Source organism: Macaca fascicularis, chromosome 13 (assembly GCF_037993035.2).
Source record: "Macaca fascicularis isolate 582-1 chromosome 13, T2T-MFA8v1.1".
Classification (NCBI taxonomy): domain Eukaryota; kingdom Metazoa; phylum Chordata; class Mammalia; order Primates; family Cercopithecidae; genus Macaca; species Macaca fascicularis.
In genome coordinates, this window is record NC_088387.1 from 73,544,813 (window position 1) to 73,563,365 (window position 18,553).

Here is an 18,553-nt window from a genome sequence, read left to right on the forward strand (position 1 = left end):
AATCTAACAGTGAGTGACTCATATTTGAATACATTGCACACTTAACCCCTCACATCCCTAAAAATTCACATAATGGGGGCAAAAAATGGGATTTTGCCAACTTACAGCAGGCTCTGGTATGTAGTGTTTGCAGTCAATCCTTATTATTTATGGACTCTGTATCTGCGAATTTGCCTACTAGCTAAAATTTATTTGTAACCCCCGAATCAATACTCACAGTACTTTCATGGTCATTTGTAGACATGCACAGAGCAGGGAAAAGATTTGAGTCACTGGAAGCCCACATTCCCAGCTGCGGTCGGAGAAGACGATGCTCACTTTCTTGTTTTAGCTCTCATATTGTAAATGTGTGATCCTTTTACTGATCATGTTTTTTGCATTTCTGTTGGTGATTTTACTGTTTAAAATGACCTGCAAGCAAAGTGCTGAAGTGCCGTCCAGTATTCCTAAGCACCAAAAGGCTGTGGTGTGCCTTATGGAGAAAATACAGATGTATGATAAGTTTTATTCAGGCATGAGTTATAGTGCTGTTTGATGTTAATGAATTAATATATATTAGTAAGGTATCTTTAAACAGAAACACACATAAAACAAAGTTATATATTGATCGGCTGACGAAAATGCTATGACCAGAGGGTCACAGGAACTTAACCCTGTATTTTCCTTAGGAGTAATGTGATTTGCTGATTCAATGTTTGCTGCCATTAAATAGAGTACAACTACTATAAGTAATGAGATCCAGTTGTGTATAGATCGAGAACAGTGTGGAACTTCCCTTGGTCACACAAACAATGATTGATTATGCCATCAGTAGAGTCGTGTGTTTACTATCTTGGCTGTGGGATACATTTTCCATGTTTGCGCACACTTGAAAATCAAGAGCTTTTTTCAAGTTTCAGGGCTCTCTCCACTTCCTTTAAATCATGCATTCTACTTCATAGTAACTTGCTGAATGTGGCCGCTACTACAGTAATATTGGAAGACCAGTTAGCCCCACTAGCACTTCCCCAAACAGTCACTAAAATAACTAAGCGAAGATTTTCTCTGGCCTGGTTTTACAGTCACCATGGCTGATTACCATACTTGATTACTGGGCTAACGAACAACTAAGATGTATATATGGAAGGACGTAGGGGAAGATTTAAGGAAGGCACCTGGTGGGCTTTTTATGACAACACACTGTCCTTGTTGTTATTTTTGTTTTTAATCCAGTGCAAAAATGCATGTCACTCTTATCTTAAATTGAAAGGAAAAGAGGAGAGGGGTGGGCAAGGAAGAAAAGAACTTTCCTTCACGTGATTTTCTCTTGAGCAACTAGCTCCAAAGTTCAGGTTTAATAAGTGCTCTCTGAGGCAAAAATCTGAACAAATTCTGATGATTTGCAACTTTGAGGAGTCCTACTAAAAATAGGAATTCAGTACTTTGAAGTTTTGCAGCTTTTTTTTTTTTTTTGACTTTACCCCAGTGCTTTTCCTATCTCAGTTACAGCAACACAGAAGACCAACTGAGCAAGCACAGAGTCCCGACGTATCTTGTCCAGAGTCACATGGCGGCACAGCAGAACCGAAACCAGGACCCAGGTCCTCCACCTCTACTGCAGATTGTACTTTCCCTAAGTTAGGCTAAGTGCCCCCATGTGGGAAACCCTTTACTCTTTAGCTTAAAAAAGAAGAAGAATGAGTTCTAGACTGGGGTGAAGTGCCAAAGCGAGCCTTATATTTCTCAGTATTTGTTTGAACTTGTACCTTCACAAACACATAGCATTGGAGTTGTTTGGAGGGGATCGGGGGATCAGGGTGGGGGCTGATGAAAGTATCCAGTACTTTTTTTGCTCACAAAATCCAAGAGCAGGGTCTCAGGGAGTGGGTGGGAAGCAGACACAGTGACATTTTACAGCTCGAACTTCATCTCTCTCCACTTCTCTCCTTCTATCTCTGCTTCATTCTTATTTATTCTCTTCTCCCAAAACTGTTTTTTTTTCCTGCCTCCCTATATAATGACAGGAAATAGCCACCTACAGCACCCAGATTTATATAAATTAGCATACTAGATTTTTTTAAGTTTATGACTTTTTATCATGGACAGTTTTAAAAGATGTGCAAAAATAAAAATAAGAGTGTAGTGAACCCCATGTACCCATTACCCAGTCTCAGCAGTTCCCAACTTTAGGTCTATAACTCCATCCACGTTCTCTCACCCGACTTGATTCATCTGAAATAAATCTCAGACATTATTTTATGCTTAAATATTTCAGTATACATCTCTAAGAGAAAAGAGCTCCCCTGGCACTTTTTTATTGATGGAAGTCTGGCTCTGTTGCCCAGGCTGGAGTGCGGTGGCGCCATCTCAGCTCAGTGCAGCCTTCACCTCCTGGGTTCAAGTAAGTCTCCTGAGTAGCTGGGATTACAGGCACCCACCGCCACACCCAGCTAATTTTTTTGTTTTGTTTTTTTTGTACAGATGGCGTTTCACCATTTGGTCAGGTTGGTCTCAAACTCGTGACCTCAAGTGATCAGCCCACCTCGGCCTCCCAAAGTGCTGGGATTATAGGCGTGAGCCACCACGCCCAGCCCGAGCGCCCCCGTTTTTACATAATTATTAACTAAAGTGCATACTTTATTCATATTCCCTAAGGTGTTTTTGTTGTTTTTTTTTCTGACATCTTTTTTCTCTTCTTGGCCATGACAGTTTCCCAGACTCTCCTTATTTTTGCTGACCTGGATAGTTTTTAGGAATATTGGTCAGGTATTTTGTACAGCATGCCTCAGTTGGGATTTGGCTAATGTTTCCCTATGATTACTGGGGCCGAATTTTTGGGAGGAAAAACAGATAAAGTATAATTTTCAATATATTATATTAAGGGCACATACTAGAAACATGTTAATCTTGATAATCTTGATAACCTATGTGAATGTTGTCACAATCAAAATAGAGTCACTAGTACTTAAAAACAAAAAACCTTAACAAAGAAAGACCGGGGAGGCCTTGAAAAGAGGGTTCTCACATTTGTATACCTGGTAGCAAAAAAGACTCTGGAAAAACCACGACCTTACACAGATGCCATCGCAACATTAAACAAAAAATAGTTCTGTGGGGACAGCTGCCCGGCAACTGTCTGCCCAAACCTGGACTGGCGTTAGGGCGTTATCCTTGTTACTGATCTTTGTAGCCAAAGATAATTTTCTTGAAACAACTGTGTAATCTTTCTCATTTTCTTCTTTTAAAAACCTTTGTCTTCCTTTACCTCCCTGAACACACACATAGTTAACTATGGCATTCTTACGTATTCCCACTGCAATGTTCTTTTTTTTTTTTTTTTTTTTTTTGAGACGGAGTCTCGCTCTGTCGCCCGGGCTGGAGTGCAGTGGCCAGATCTCAGCTCACTGCAAGCTCTGCCTCCCGGGTTTACGCCATTCTCCTGCCTCAGCCTCCCGAGTGGCTGGGACTACAGGCGCCCGCCACGTCGCCCGGCTAGTTTTTTTTTTTTTTTTTGTATTTTTAGTAGAGACGGGGTTTCACCGTATTAGCCAGGATGGTCTCGATCTCCTGACCTCATGATCCGCCCGTCTCGGCCTCCCAAAGTGCTGGGATTACAGGCTTGAGCCACCGCGCCCGGCCACACTGCAATGTTCTATTCCCAAATTCACACCGTTTTCTTTTGGAGAGTCACTCTGTTTGTTATATAGTTCAACACCCAATAGATATTAATCTTGAATTAAAATTAGATATTAAAGAGTTCTCTTTTCTTAAGCATGAGTCATGTCTTCCCTTTTTCCATTGTTAGGCTCTTAAACTCTGATTTTGTTCTTTCTACTTACTGGCTGTAAAACAAAAGATGTGTATTGAGGAGCAATGAGTGACCAGATCAGATATAGGAGGGTATAATGTATTGGATTGTTAAGTTTGGCCCTTGAGAGTGGGGAGGTAGGGGATAGTCCTCAGTTTATGTGTGTGTATAGAAGGGGGTTCGTATGTGTATGTTGAAATATATAACATAAATTTTACCATTTTAACAATTTTTAAGTGTATGGTTCCATAGCATCAAGTACATTCATATCGTAGTGCAATCACCACCATCCATCCAGGACTTTTTTATCTTCCCAAACTGAAACTCCATATCCCTGAAATGAAAACTCGTCATCCTCCTGCCCCCTGCCCCTTGCAACCACTCTTCTACTTTCTGTCTCTATGAATTTCATTATTCTAGGACCTCATATAAGTGAACTCATATAATGTTTTGTCCTTTTGTGTCTGGCTTATTTCACTGAGCATATTGTCGTTAAAGTTCAGCCCTGTCATAGTATGTGTCAGAATTTCTTTCCTTTTTAAAGATGAATAATATTCCATTGTATGTATATACCATGTTTGTTTATCCATTCATTGATGAACATTCGGTTTTTTTTACAACTTTTGGATATGAGGACTAATGCTTTTATCAACATGGGTGTACAAATATCTGTTCAAGTTCCTGTGTTCAGTTGTTTTGGGGATATACCGAGAATGTTCAGTTGTTTTGGGGATATACCGAGAATGTTCAGTTGTTTTGGGGATATACCGAGAATGTTCAGTTGTTTTGGGGATATACCGAGAATGTTCAGTTGTTTTGGGGATATACCGAGAATGTTCAGTTGTTTTGGGGATATACCGAGAATGTTCAGTTGTTTTGGGGATATACCGAGAATGTTCAGTTGTTTTGGGGATATACCGAGAATGTTCAGTTGTTTTGGGGATATACCGAGAATGTTCAGTTGTTTGGGGGATATACCGAGAAGTGAAATTGCAAAGTCATATAGTAATTTTATGTTTAATTTTCTTTTTCTTTTTTTGGGGGAACCATCATGCCGTTTCCCACAGTGGCTGCACATCCCACCAGGAATGTACAAGGGTTCCAGTTTCTCCACATCCTTACAAACACTCGTTACTTTCTTTAGCTATCTTTTTTTGTTTGTCTGTTCACATTATAGCCAACCGATTGGGTGAGAAGTGTTTTCTTACTGGTTTTTGATGTGCATTTCCTTAATGATTAGTGATACTGAACATGCTTTTTAATTTTCTTAATAGTAGCTGAACTAGAGGGTGAGACGTGCTTTCTCATTGTGGTTTTGATTTGCATTTCCCTGAAAATTAGTAATATTGAACATGCTTTTTAAAAATTTTCAACTTTTATTTTGTATTCAGGCCATACATGTGCAGGTTTGTTACAGGGTATATTGCGTGATGCTGAGGTTTGAAGTATGATTGAACCTGTTACCCAGTAAGCATAGTACGCAGTATGTGGTTTTTCAAAGCTTGCCCTCCTCCCTTCCTCCTCGATATTATAGTCCCCAGCCTCTATTGTTCCTATCTTTGTGTCCATGTGTACCCAATGTTTAGCTCCCACTTATAAATGAGAACGTGCGGTATTTGGTTTTCTCTTTCTGCTTTAATTCGCTTAGGATAATGGCCTCCAGCTGCATGCCTGTTGCTGCAAAGAACAAGATTTTATTCCTTTTTATGGCTGGTAACATTCCATGGTGTATATGTACCATACTGTCTTTATCCAGCCCACCACTGATGGGCACCTGGGTTGATTCCATTTCGTTGCCACTGTGAATGATGCTGCGATGAACATGCTAGTGCATACATTGAATATACTTTCATGTGCGTGTTTATGTCCTCAGGGTTGTTTTCTGATTTTTAAAAATTTGTATAAATATAAGGGGTACAAGTGAAATTTTGTTAGATGGATATATTGTGTAGTGGCGAAGTCTGAGCTTTCAGTGTATCCGTCACCCGAATAACATACATTGTACCCACTCAGCAGTTTCTCATCACCCACCCACTTGTGTCTTCAGTCTTTAAAGATGCTTTACCATTGTCTACGGTGTATCTTCTTATTCTACTACAAATGTCACTATTTTCTTTCTTGCCAGTATCACATAAAGAGGCAGAGTGAGGGCACAGGTCTTTTGGACTCTGTAAGTAGCCCTTTAGGTGCAGGGTGGTACTGCCTTACTCCACGGCTCTGCAAATAGTAGCAATGATGAGCCTCATCTGAGGCTGCTGGTCTACTTAGAAACGGCCTTCCAACCATGCTCCCTGATTCCAGTCCATCCCCTTTCTTGCCACAGGTTACTAGCTTCATAGATTAAAAACAAGTTTCTATTCCCAGGGGAAAAGACCCGAATTCTTGGACCCCACCCTGTTTCCTGCACTCAGCTTCAATAGTTCTGATTTTCAACCAGCTTCTCCAGCACCCCCTGTGTCTTTGCACACACCCTCTTCCCTGCTCCCTGTCACCTCCACAACTCCTTCTCAAACATTATCTCCTCCCCGTTTTTGGAGATCATTTGGCACTTTAGCACTTTAAAAATGTGGACCATTATTTACATTTAAATGCCTATTATACCATGTTTAGTCATGTGCCCTCGCCTAAACTTCAAGAATCTTAGCATGCATGAGAAGTAATGAGAAGTATCTTTTCTTTTTTTTTTTTGGAGACAGTTTTGCTGTGTTGCCCAGGCTGGAGTGCAGTAGTGTGATCTCAGCTCACTGCAGCCTTGACTGCCCAGGCTCAAGCGATCCTCCCACCTCCGCCTCCTGTGTAGCTAGGACTACAGGCATGTGTCATCATGCCTGGCTATTTATTTTTGTCTTTTGTTTTGGTAGAGACGAGATCTCACTATGTTGCCCCTCGCTGGTCTCAAACTCCTGGGTTCAAGTGATCCTCCCACCTTGGCCTCCCTGGGGGGATTACAGGCATGAGCCACCATGCTCATCTAGGACTGCATCTTATTTAGCCCTCTACACTCAGGGATGCCTGAGCAAGCCCCCAAATGTGCCTGTAGCATCTGGAAGGGTACAGGGCGGTCCATCATCAGAAAGAAAGCAGCCACATGACACTCCCACAAACCCAGGGTGGTGGTCTTACTTTTCCCATTGTGTTTCTACCCACTTCTGAATGGGTTTCCAGTTTCACCTTCTCCTTCTGATCTCTCTCCCCTTCATCTTCTTCCTCTGTGTTCCCCCCCCCCCCATACTTTCATGGCTTTCACTTCCCAAGGCTCTGGTTTCCCAATCTACTGGGGCGGTGGTACTGTCCATGAGCCCATCGGTGTCTTTTGCCTATCAGATCCTTCAGAGCAAAGCATTTACAAGACAATTGCTTTTTAACTTAATTTATTTTGAACTTTTTGTTGGAGGGGCGCAGTGACTCACACCTGTTATCCCAGCACTTTGTTAGGCCGAAGCAAGTGGATCACTTGAGGTCAGGAGTTTGAGACCAGCCTGGCCAACGTGGTGAAACCTCATCTCTATTAACAATACAAAAATTAGCCAGGAGTGGTGGCACATACCTGTAATCCCAGCTACTCGGGAGGCTGAGGCAGGGGAATTGCTTGAACCCAGGAGGTGGAGGTTGCAGTGAGCCGAGATCACACTACTGCATTCTATCCAGCCTGGGTGACAGAATGAATCTCTCTCTCTGTCTCTCAAAAAAAAAAAAAAGTTTTTGTTAATGTTGACCGCATCTCAAAACATAACTTCAGTGCTCATCGGGCTTCCAAGCTTCTGTCTCTTTACTGTCACTTGTCAAGCACTGCCCTGTCCACCAAAGGAAGAAAAGACAATGCAAAGTACATGTATTTTTTTATTTATTTGGGGCAGGGTCTTGTTCTGTCACCCAGGTTGGAGTGCAGTAGTACAATCACAGCGCACTGCAGCCTCGACCTCCCATGCTGAAGTGATCCTCTTGCCTCAGCCTCTTGAGGAGTAGCTGAGACTACACAGGCACACATCACCACATCTGACAATTTTTTTCTTTTTACTTTTTGTGGAGACAGGGTCTCACTATGTTGGCCAGGCTGGTCTCAAACTCCTGGGCTCAAGTGATCCTCTCACCTCAGCCTCCCAAAGTGTTGGGATTACAGGCATGAGCCACCACGCCCAGTCCAAAGCACATTTATTTATATAGCTCTGAATTTCAAAGAAGAAGATTGTTAGTCACTATTTCTTTCCTAAGCCAGTCCATTAGCAGGACCCAAATCTGTCCACTGTTCTCTACCTCCAATGCTATCATCTCTTGTCTGCGTGCCTGAAAAAGCCTTCTGACTCGTCTCCCTGCTTCTATTCTTGCTCAACTACAATCCTTTCTCCACATAGACCCCAGAATTATCTTTTGTTTGTTTGTTTGTTTGAGACAAAGTCTCACTTTGTCACCCAGGCTAGAGTGCAGTGGCGCGATCTCGGCTCACTGCAGGCTCCACCTCCTGGGTTCAAGCAATTCTCCTGCCTCAGGCTCCCGAGTAGCTGGGACTACAGGCACGTGCCACCACGCCTGACTAGTTTTTGTATTTTTAGTAGAGACAGAGTTTTACCACGTTAGCCAGGCTGATCTCGAACTCCTGACCTCAGGTGATCCATCTGCCTCAGTCTCCCAAAGTGCTGGGACTACAGGTGTGAGCCACCACACCCAGCTTTTATTTTTTATTTTTTTTGAGAGTCTTGCTGTCACCCAGGCTGGAGTGCAGTGGCACAATCTCAGCTCACTGCAACCTCCACCTCCTGGGTTCAAGTGATTCTCCTGCATCAGCATCCAAAGCAGCTGGGATTACAGGCACCTGCGACCATGCCAGGCTAATTTTTTGTATTTTTAGTAGAGACAGAGTTTTGCCATGTTAGCCAGGTTGGTCTCGAACTTCTGACCTCAAGTGATCAGCCCACCCCAGCCTCCCAAAGTGCTGGGATTACAGGCGTGAGCCACCGTGCCCAGCCCAGGATGATCTTTTAAAGGATGTTACTCTCCTTCTTAAAACCCCATGATTCCTCAGAGTACTTAGAATAAAATTCAAGTTCCCTACCATGGCTAATAAACCTTTATGTGATCTGGTCCCTCAGACCTCCCCATTTCATGTAACAGTTATCTATTGCTGCATAACAACCCCCCCACCAAAAAAACATAGTGATTTAAAACAGCAATGCTTTATTATTTCCTGTGATTCTGTAGGTTTTTCTGCTGGCCTCACCTAAAAGCACTCACACAGCTACAGCCATCTTGATGGTGCACCTATGGCTGGAAGGCCTAAACAGCCTCATGTGTATGTGAAGCAGTTGGTGTTCGCTATTGGCTGGGTTCCTCAGTTATTCTCCTTGTGTCCGCCTATTCTCCAGTGGGCTAGACAGAGCTTCTTCGTGGCATGGTAGGGTTCAAAGAGGGTGATGATAGCAAAGCCCCGAGGCCTCTTAAGGTCTAGGCTCTGGAATTGTACACTACCACTGTTGCTATTTTCTACTGAACCAGCAAGTCACAAGGCCAACCCAGATTTAAGGGGGTGGAAAAACAGATAATACCTCTTGACAGAAAGAGCAGAACATCAATTGTACAGGGGCATGGACATAGGGAAGCATGATTCTCTGTGTGCCATTATTATAACAAGCTATTAGCCTTCATCTCCACTGCTCTTTTTTTCTGTTCTTCAAACATGCCAATCTTCAGAAACTTTGTACTCATTTTTCTCCAGTGGCATGCCACAATTTCTATTAGGAGAGATTTAACAGGATAGACCTGGTTGGAAGAGGAAATGAGGTGGCAGACATAGCTTAAAAGTTGAGTGCATAGTAAACACATTGCTTTACTTATTCAGGATGATTAAGGCAGTTAAACTCCAGCCCCAACCAGCACTTCCTTGGTGCCACTATACTTCGCCGGGCCTTTCCCAGATCTTGGCATGGCAGGTCTTAGCTCACATATCAACACTTCAGAGAGACCTTCCCTTACCATCTACTAAAATACTTCTCCATCTCTCTCTCTCTCTCTCTCTCTGCCTGCTATTTATTTTCTTCCTAACACTTTTTTATACCTGCTGATTACCCAAGGCAAATCAGCAGCTTCCATGGGATTCTCATTGTATCTTACCTTCTAGGGCTCCAAGCACCTTCTCCAGAAGGTTCTCCCAGAGTACAGTGTGTGCAGAGCCAGCTGGAGATATCTGTCAGCACCCCTGTGTTAGGAAGAATAATGGCTTCTCAAAGATAGCCACGTTCTAGTCTCTGGAACCTAAAAATGTGTCAGGTTACATGGCAAAGGGGAGTTAAGTTTGCACATGGAGTTAAGGTTGCTAATCAGCTCTCCAAATTGAAAATCAAAGAGATGGCAATGGGAAAGGACTTGACCAATGTTGCTAATTTTTTTACCAACATTGAAGATGGAGTAAAGAGAGCACAAGCCAAGGAATGTGGGTGGCTTCTAGAAGCTGATAAAAGTAAGGAAAAGGATTCTCCCTCAGAGCCTTCAACATAGCCCTGCAAACACATTAATGCTAGCCCACTGAGAACCCTGTCTGACTTCTGACCTCCAGTACTGTGAGATAATAAACTTGCATTGTTTTAAAGCACTAAGTTTGGGATAATTTGTTACACCAGTAGATGGAAACTAAATAACCCCCTCAGAAGAGACAAGGAAATAACCCATATTACTGTACCCAGCTCCTCTCTTCTACCATGGCCTAAGGCCACTGACCATCCCCACTCAGAGTGTCATCCCAGCCACATTGTTCCAAGTCCCCAGCTCCTTGAGTATATTACAGTGTCCCTCTTGTACTACTGCATGAGTGTAAGCAGTGGTGTGCTGGAGCAGGCTCATACATACTGGCTCTCTAGAGCTAATCGTTAAATTTTCCGAGATCGTGCAAACCACTTGTTAAACATAGTCATCATTAAAACTTAAATTATATAAACTTACAATTAAGTTGTATTACAAAGATAATAAATACTCAAAGCTCATCTGTTCCTTATTTTACTCTATTTAATCATTATCTGTGCTTGTGAAGTCATTTACCTCTATTGCATCTGTGTAGTGGAAATACTATATAATGGTGTGCTATGCATATCTTTGCAACTCTGCATTCAGTGACATCATTTTGGCAGCTTGAAACAGGCCATGGTGGGAGTATTTGCACCATGGAAATAGGCAAATGATACCAATCAAACCTTCTCCCTTCCCCCATCCCAGAGCCGGTTATTTGTCACCCGCATATAGGGCAGGTGATATCTGACCTTGGGGTGTTGCCAAGAGCTTCAGGGTGTTCTTTGTACATATCACAACAAAGACCATAAATATCTGGCCAAAGCAAGTCCCAGGAACCACTGAGACAAAATTCATCTACTAGGTCCCTCGAGGCCTCATAGTGTCTAAGTCTAATTCATCTTTGTTTTACCAACGAAGTGAACGCTCAATAAATGTCAACTAAATGAAACGAATCCATGATTTCCTCAAGGGGAAAAGTTAAATCTAACTTGATTAAAACCCTCTAGACTAGCACTTTTATCTTCTCAATAACTGTTATCATAAACATTCATTCAATTTAATTATTAATTAATTTAAATCAATAAGAAATGTTCCCTAAATGTTAGTCGTTATTATCATTACAGTTACAACTGCTTAGCCCAGAGTGGATCCAAGTCCATTGATACATCAGTGTTTTTCTGTATTATGTATCTTTTTCTTAAAGCAAGATGAGGGAGCTCTCATATTTACATTTTGAATAATGCTTCATTATGAGAGCTTTTCTTGTCTTAGCTTTTAGAAAGTTTCTAACAATCAATAATCCAGATTAAAAATTTTCACTAGCAATTAAAATTGCTAGTGAATTAAAACTGCTAGTGGCACATGCAATTGAAGACAAATAGTTACACATTTTCCTGCCTTTGCCAAATGACAACGAGGGAAAGTTGATAAAGGAAGCTTCTTCACGGAAAAATTCCAAAAAGAAAAAGTGGAGGGATGACAGAATTTTAAAAACCACCATTTTGTAATTCTTAACAAAGGAATTGATTCAAAGCAAAGATCATCTGAAGCCAAAAGATGAGAGGTCAATGCAGGGTACAGTGAGGAATCAGGCCTCCACTCCTTAGATCTACTGATCAGTCTTATTGTCTTAACTGCAACTGGGGCAAGCGTGCCACTTACGTGCTTTCTGATGAGATGCAGAATAAACTACATAGCATCACTTCTGAGTCATTCTTGCCAGAGTGACTAACATGAATCTTCTCCAGGTTTTATTTTATTTTATTTTATTTTTTGAGACAGAGTCTCACTCCATCACCCAGGCTAGAGTGCAGTGATGCGATCTCAGCTGGCTGCAACCTCTGCCTCCCTCTTCCAGGTTTTAGATCCAACTTTCCAGTTTATAAAAACTCCAGCATTTTCCTTCAGAATTTTGACTAGGCTCAGTGGCTCATGCCTGTAATCCAGCACTTTGGGAGGCTGAGGCAGGAGGATTGCTTGAGGCCAGGAGTTCAAGACCAGTCTGGACAACATAGCGAGACCCCATCTCTACAAAAAAGAACCTTTTTCTGTAACTTAGCTGGGCATGGCGGCATACACCTGTAGTTTTACCTACTTGGGAGGCTAAGGTAGGAGGATGACTTGAGCTCAGGAGAGTCTAAACCTGCAGTAAGCTATGATTGTACCACTGCATTCCAGCCTGGGTGACTGAGTGAGATCATGTCTCTAAAAAACAAAAAAACAAACAAACAAAATCTAGAAATCAGAGGAGGGACCAGGTAAGTGATACCACAAGGAAGCTGATGGGCATGTGCAGAATATTGAACTGTTGGACAACTGAACAAAAAGAGAGACCAAGAAGCGCTTTGGATGAGACAAGGTTTTCTCATAAAGTTGAACATAAGTATACACTCTGAAAACATATGTCCATAAAAAGATTTATGCAAAAATATTTATGGCAGCTTTATTCATAATAGCCCAAATTGGAAACAATCTAGATGCTCAGTAAGAGGAGAATGCATAAACAAATTGTAGTAAATGCAAGCAATGGAATGCACCTCAGTAACGACACAGATGAACCTCAAGAATATCATGCTGAGCACAAAGAGCCATACTCAAAAAGACTACATACTGCAAGTGTGCATTTAATGTAAAATTTTAGAACAGGCAAAACTTATCCATGGTGAAAGAAATCAGAGAAGTGGTTGGGGGGTGAGGACACAGGTTGCTGCCAATGTACAGGTGGTAACTTTCTGAGGTGGTGGGAATGTTGGCTATCTTGATGAGGGTGTGGGTTACCAGGTGTGTGCGTTTGTCAACACTCATTGAATTGTGTGCTTAGTACCTGTGCATTTCACTATATGTAAGGATAAGTCAGTGTGGGAGGAAGGGGAAGGACAAGGAATGGGAGGTGGGGAGAGAGAGAGAGAGAGAGAGAGAGAGAGAGAGAGGGAGGGAGGGAGAGAAAAAGAGAGAGACCTAACAACCAGATAACTGCAATAAGTTTTCAAGAAAGCCTAAATGTAGACTCTTTATATGGTCATTTAGATCAGGGGTGTCCAATCTTTTGGCTTCCCTGGGCCACATTGGAAGAAGAATTCTTTTACCACACATAAAATACACTAATATGATAGCTGATGAGCTGATAAAAGAAAAATCACACCAAAAAATCTCATGATGTCTTAAGAAAGTTTACAAATTTCCATCAAGCTGCATTCAAAGCCGTCCTGGGCTGCATGTGGCTGGCAGGCCACGAGTTGGACAAGCTTGATCTAGATGACTCCAAGGAATTATAAAATGTTTTTGATGAAATAATGGCATGTGGCTGTGTAAGAAAATGCCGGCCTGGCATGGTGGTTCACGCCTGTAATCCCAGCGCTTTGGGAGGCCGAGGTGAGCAGATCACTTGAGGTCAGGAGTTCAAGACCAGCCTGGCCAACATGGAGAAACTCTGTCTCTACTAAAAATACAAAAATTAGACTGGCATGCACCTGTAGTCCCAGCTACTTAGGAGACTGAAGAGGGAGAATCTCTTGAACCTGGGAGGCGGAGGTTACAGTGAGTCGAGATCGCGCCATTGCACTCCAGCCTGGGGGACAAGAGCAAAACTCTTGTCTCAAAATAAAATAAAATCGGATACATAAAGCAAGAGTGACAAAAACTTGATATTCCAGAACTTGGGTGGTAGGTATACGGGGATTTATAGTTATTTTCACTGTTTTGTATATATTTGAAAATTTTCAAAATAAAAAGATAGGCTGCCTTAGGTAAACAAAGAGAGTATATAATACCCACAGTGTCAAAGCAGAAAGTATATGGACGCTCTCAAAGTTGTTTCTCTTATCAGACCAACTCTCCCTGCTTTCTTCCTGCCTTGGCTGATGATTTACCTTTTATTAAAATTCTCACATTCCAAGACCTTGATTACTAATGGTTATATTAATCACTTTTATTTCATATTTCAATCAACAAATCAGTATTTATTGAGTATTAACTATGAATATGTGCCGCTGAGAACGTCCGGAAACCTCCTCCTCCTCCCGTTCTCCGTTCTACCCAGAGGAATCGCTCCCCAGAACGGTCCTTTCTGCCTGGTAGAACCTCATATCACCACCAGGGGGCGCGCCCTCACTGAATTTGCTCTGCGGCTGCTTCAGGAAAGATAAAATCAGCCCCGCAGTCTGAGTAACTGGTTACTAGGGTTTCGGCGCGCCCAGGACCCGTGTTTGTCATTGTTTAGGCAGGTCTCTGGTGACCTCATTCCACTATACCCGAGTCTTTTTGGGGAAACAATTACCCTGTTTGAACAGAACAAGTAAGGCAAATTAGTAACTGGAAGATGACTAGGTGCTTCTACAGGATGTGTTGGGACATCCTGTCTTCCCCTGGGGTTTAGCTCTGGGTGTGGACCCTTCCTCCTCACTTGATGGCTGGGAAGGGAGTCGAGTCACCCCTCTCTGCAGGGGCACGGCCCCTTCTTTGTCCTGAGTAGGCCTGGCTGGCAGAGCAGGAGTGAGCTGGCCCCTGTGGACAGGGGTGTCACTGGGGACAGACGAGGGGCCTCGACCTTCAGAAGCCTCTGTGGCAGGGAGGACCCCGAAGATGGCAGGACCGCTCTAAACTGCCAGGTGCTCTGCAGGCTCCGGCGCCCATTCTCCTGCACACCCCTGGGCCTCCCGTTCCCTCCGGCCATGCACTGAGTGCCTGCTGGGCTCCAGGCCACCTTCCTGCTCCATGAGCCAGGCCTTCAGAGGACACAGGGCTTAAGGGGGAGGATGAGAGAGGGAGGGTTTCTCTCAATTGCAGATCTGATCCTGCTGCTTCCCGCTCGAGAAAATCCTTTAGAGGAGGCAGCTTCGGATGGCTCCCTGTGGCCTCCAGTAAAAAGCAGATGCCCTGTCATGGCCTAGGGGGCCTACACAATCAGGCCCTCCCTCCTCAGTGCCACTCTGCGCTGCCCGCGTTCACTGCCCTCCAGCCCTCTGGGTCCCGACTGCCCTGTGCTCACCGAGGTGCTGTTGGCTCTGCCTGAAGAGTTCCTCTCCTGGACCCCTCCATGCTCCCAGCCAAAGGCCTCCCCTCAGGCATTCTTCCTGCATCCTGAGTTTTTCCTTGGAGGCTTCTGCCACAACCATAACCCCATGCTTCTGACTCCTCCACTAGACTCTGAGCAACACAGAAATGACAGCATTTCCATAAAACCTTTTGAAAAACTGAAAATACTCCACACATCTATCACGACCTCAAGCAGTGAACCAGGTAGCTGAGACTTTGCTTTCCAAGAAGACACCAAGGAAAGTGGCACAAGGGAAAATAAAGTATTTGAGAATGAGGAACCTTCCTGAAGCCCTTGGCATCACACCACCATCAGCAGTCTCCTTTCCCTGTGCATAAAGCTGACCCTAGCCTGGGATCAAGGGAGATCAGAGCTTATGAAAGGCAGGAGTAAGGGCTGAGCAGAGAAGTGTCAGAAGCATGATAGTCACAACCAGACTGCTCAGAGCATGGAGTCCAGAAGCACCCCTTTTGCCTCCCTCTATGATATCTCCCAGTCCCTCCCTGCTCTAGGCCTTCCTAGCAGAGCTGTCACCAGAGGGGGCCTCTGGAGGAGAAAAGGAATCAATGTGAAAAATTAAATTCTGGCTACTGTTCATCTATACATTTATGTGTTCATTTAACAGACCGATGGGGCGGTGCATGTGCCAGGCACTGGGATAGGTGCTGGAGATGCCTTTTAAGAGCTCAGACACAGCCAGCTGATGGGGGAGGCAGTTAGTAAGAAAAACTTTATGGCGCAACAGAAGCAATTTAGCAGCTTCACGTACAAAGAGGGCTCCACTAACACAGGGGGACAAGAGCCTGGACCTTCTGGGGATGGAGAGGAGGAAGATAGGAAGGTGCTAAGCCTAGGGAAGATTTACAGAGCAGGTGGGCATTTGAAGATCAGGTTAGCTGGTCAGCTAATAAATGCTTACTGAGTGCCTTCTGGGTGCCAGGCAGTTATAGGTGCTGGAATGCATCAGGGAAAGAAAACATGGAGGTGGCATTCTAGTGGGGTGGCGGTGGGGGTGCCGAGCATAAATATTAATAAAAAACAGAATAAGTAAGTAAGCGCATTCGATAGCAGGTTAGAATGCCGTAGGGGAAAATAGAACGGCGTAAGGAGGACAGGAGAGTTGGAGAGGGGTTAGTATTTTTGGGGAGGTGGTCAGGTAAGCCTCATGGAGAAGGTGACGTTTGAGCAAGAACTTACCATAAGAGAAGAAATAAGCAGAGCCCAGGTATGGTTATCTAGGGACAGTGATCCAGACATGGGGAGCAGCCAGGGCAAAACTCCCCGTCGCCACAATGTGCTGGCATGTTTGAAGAACAGCAAGGTCAGTGTGACTGGAGCAGAGGGCAGGGAAGGAGGAGATAAGGTCAGATTGCAGAGGGCCTTGTGGGGAGTTTTAAAGACTTGGACTTTGGTTCTGAGAGAAATGCCCCATCATAGGAGCAGCGATATGCTGGCAAACTAGGTCTAAAAAAAAAACAGGGGGGAGGGGGGAGGGATTGCATTGGGAGTTATACCTAATGTAAATGACAAGTTGATGGGTGCTGACGAGTTGATGGGTACAGGACACCAATGTGGCACAAGTATACATATGTAACAAACCTGCACGTTATGCACATGTACCCTAGAACTTAAAGTATTAAAAAAAAACACAAAAAACCCTGCTTTGTAGCATTTGCCAATTTCTGTGGTGTAAATATCCCACCTTGGCCTATTTCAAGCCATGAGTGTGGCATTCCTGACCACAGAGTAGGGAAGCGATGTGCAGGATTGGCCCTCACTAACCAGTGCTTGCCATTCCAGCCCACCTCTGCTTTGGAGAGTTCTGAGCAGAGATATGACATGATCTGACTGTGTTGCAAAGAGATCACTCTGGCTGCTGTGTTGAGAGTAGACCGGGCCAGGGAAGCAAGGGCAGAGGCAGGGAACATTTAGGACGTTCTTGCAGTGTTTCAGGTAAGAGAGGACACGTTCAGAGATTAGGTATTCACTACTAATATGGTGACTCAAAGGCAGATTCTAGGTGTTTTCTGAAGGCAGCATATAGAAACCCACCTGGATGTCTTGGCACACAGGATGTGGGGTATGAGAGGAGAGCAATTCAGGGTGGCTCCAAGCTTTGATAGCAGTTTTAGGGGAAATGGGAGGAAAGGCATTCTAGGCACAGGGTACAGCATGTGAAAAGCCACACCCATAAGCACACATTCTATTTGGGGACAGAAATGAGGAGTGTGGCTGTTGAACCAGTTAGGTGGGCAGAGGCAGCAGACAGGGTTGGAAAAGAGGGTCCTGTTCAGGTGTACCCCAGACAGGAGCCAGAACTTCCAGGCAGTTTTGAAGATATTCCTCCTCCAGGGCCAGGAGGAAGAATTTTTTATTTTATTTTATTTTATTTTTTTGAGATAGGGTCTCACTCTGCTGCTCAGACTGGAATGCAGTGGCACAATCATGGCTCACTGCAGCCTCCACATCCTGGGCTCAGGTGATCCTCTTACCTCAGCCTTCTAAGCAGGTGGGATGACAGGCGTGCACCACCATGTCTGGCTACTGTTTAATTTTTTTTGTGGAGATGGGGTTTCGCCATATTTCACAGGCTGGTCTTGAACTCCTGAGCTCAAGTGATCTGCCTGCCTCGGCCTCCCGAAGTTCTGGGATTATAGGCATGAGCCACCGCGCCTGGCTCCACAGAGTCTTTCTGCACAGCACTTGCAATTGTATTCCAGGTGGATCTTGAAGTTCAAACCCCACCTATGCCACAGAATAGTTATTACTTACTGAGATGCAGTCTTGGGATGTTTTTCATACTTAGATGTTTTGTTTTCCCAGTTAGCCTGGTAGTGTGTGTTCAGGGCTGACCTAGCCAGGGCTGAACTCACAGAGGATCTCAGGGACATTTATTGTATTCAGGTGACCCAGGCTCCAAAAAAGCAAAGAATAGATACTCAGTGCTCATGCTCAGAGTCTGAAGGGGATATCCATCTGTCTCCACCAAAGACGGAATTCCTGTAAAAGGACCAGAAGTGTGTGTGTGTGTGCATGTCTTTGTAGGTATGTCTGTTTTTGAGGATTAAACATATTAATAACAACTCTCATTTATTAGATGCGTACTGGGCACCAAGAACTTGCTATTCTTATTGAAGCCTCACAACAACAACAGCTCAGTGAGAATGTAATTATGGAATCTCCGATTAACAAGCTGGTCATGAGAATGACATGTGACACCCTGATTCATTTTACCT

The 18,553-nt window shown here is 43.9% G+C and overlaps 1 long non-coding RNA gene across 1 annotated transcript; it reads right to left on the reverse strand.

The window, feature by feature from the left end:
- Positions 1-8,942: 8,942 nt before the first annotated feature.
- On the reverse strand, positions 8,943-16,650 carry LOC135966830 (uncharacterized). Its single transcript, XR_012422387.1, has 3 exons — positions 16,515-16,650; positions 9,893-9,977; positions 8,943-9,541 (listed from the first exon to the last, which is right to left on the reverse strand). It is a non-coding gene; the product is annotated as an uncharacterized lncRNA (long non-coding RNA).
- Positions 16,651-18,553: the final 1,903 nt, after the last annotated feature.